The sequence below is a fragment of the Rhagoletis pomonella genome, unplaced genomic scaffold (genome assembly GCF_013731165.1).
Source record: "Rhagoletis pomonella isolate Grant_MI unplaced genomic scaffold, Rhpom_1.0 Rhpom_scaffold_00012, whole genome shotgun sequence".
NCBI classification, from domain to species: domain Eukaryota; kingdom Metazoa; phylum Arthropoda; class Insecta; order Diptera; family Tephritidae; genus Rhagoletis; species Rhagoletis pomonella.
The window spans coordinates 15,134,258-15,136,507 of record NW_023458566.1 but is presented as its reverse complement, the minus strand read 5'-3'; positions in this window follow the sequence as shown (position 1 = coordinate 15,136,507).

Genomic DNA, 2,250 nt, shown 5'->3' with positions numbered 1-2,250 from the left:
GCAAAATCGGCATCTCTTTGAATGTATGGCCGGTTGGTGGTTTAGTCTCAATTATTTGCAGCAAGGTCAATGTCATGTAATGCAGCCTTGTTTCCTATGTGGGACTGCACATTTAATTGCCTACAATTTAATCACAACTCAAAATTTATTTGCGTGGAAGTTGCTTTTTTTTTTTTAATAAATAATTTTGCTTTCATGATTGCTTTGCTTCAATGTTATCTTAATAATTAGCCAATCTTCCTTCCTTTGTTTTGTACAAAGCTTGATAAGATTTATAACCCCGTCGCAAGCTAGATAAAGTTAGTAGCTACATACATACATAAACATATTTAAAAAACAGCTTATCAGAAAATGCAGATACAAATTTTGTTTAATAACTTAGTGTACACCATTTATAAATGTATTTAGGACATGAATAAATAAATCCACAACTAAATACATTCATTCATATCAATGAAGGTACATTAATCTAATTCAACCGACTACCTATGCGTGCTGATTCTTTTATAAGCATGTATTTTGGCATTTTAAAAGGAGTTATTCGAAACTCAATACAACGAATTTGTAGAGACCAGATAATAATGAGTAACTATAGTGGCCCTTTAACAGATCATAACAAAAATAATAAAAATAAATCACCTTATCGTTGAAATGTTGAACGTTATTATACTTGCTTATTTATCGTACATAGTATGTATGTATGGATGTTTTGCGCAGACAGCTACTGCACTCTTATCTCCGTTGATAATTAGATATTTCCTTGTTGATGATAATAAAAATGCTGAAAATTAATACATACCACAATCGGAAGTTACGCTTATTAGATTTTTCAAAAAAATGTAATATTTATTTGAGTGCATTCATGCATAGTATATTGTCATCGGCGTATGTATGGCGAAACAACTTTTTACATTTCTGCTGTGCCAATTCGTAACTTTTTACATCTGGAAATTTTTGATAGTTGCTTTGATGCTGAAAAAGGCTACAAGTTCCCCAAAGGGTTTTTGGGGTGTGTTGCTGGAGTGACAGTCCTTGGCCAGATATAAATCTGGGTCGTTCCGGTTACGTAGACCCGCTGCAGCTATAGAGAAAATATTGCTGATTTCACTTCTTATGGAACTGAAATCCATGCATTTATTACATCTATCTTTTAGCAATAATATTAGAAAAAAAAACACCAAAATCGTCTGGTAAGTGTGCTTACAAAAAAGTTGAAAACCGTGTACAATCAAGGCACTTTAAAAATGTCATTGCTGGGCAAGGCTTCCTCAAGTGGGCCCCGAATTTACCAAGATTAATATTTTTCAATGATATTCAGGCAGCGCCGAGTTTTGGAGTCGAAAAGTACACGGTGTAAATTTTGTTGCAAAATTCCAAATAGTTTTTTTTTTAATTAACAATTGAAAATTTTTGTAGTGTTTTGGAGATTTAAATTTTTCTTTGAAAGTAAGTGTCCGAAGGAAAAATTAAGAAACATTAAACTATACAATGAAATTATTTGCGTTACAAAATTTCTAATTTTTTTTTTGCTTTTCAACAATTTTGTTATAAACAATTGAACATTTAAACCACTTCTGCTCCTCGTGGACGCAAATTTTTATCAACAACTTATGTAAAAAACATTTCTGCATATATTTATGAAAAAAATTCATGCATTTCGATATAGTTTGGTCGGAATGAATTTTTATTTCCGACCAAACTATATCGAAATGCACGCATTTTTTTCATAGATATATGCAGAAATGTTTATTACATAAGTTGTTGTTAAAAATTTTCGTTCACGACGCGCAGAATTAAAATAAATTATCCATTATTCAAATTGGAAAAAAAAATAAAAAGAAAAAGTAAGAAAAAATTCTCCCAAATTTTTTTCAAGTAGAGAAAATTTCATATTTTAAAGTTTCATCATTATAAATTTTTAAAATGCTTTCAAAAGGACAAGAGAAACTGGATCTACATTCATGTACATATCGCACACGATCTTCAAATGAGACACAACTCAAAATTACACGTTCGCCAGAAAATGTGAAAAACTATTCCTTAGCACATGCTATTCATATTGGCAAGGGCATGATTCAATAATACAAGGTTAGATAATTATTGACAGCTGCGGTTTGACACTCCCTTACAAAAGGTTGCATTTACGGAGGACAGAGAAAGGGCAAGAATGCAATCGCTTGTTTCGAAAATGGTAGTAGAAAAGTACGCAAAGTAGGCAATTAGTAGTGAAATTCCTTTCGTAAATTCTAA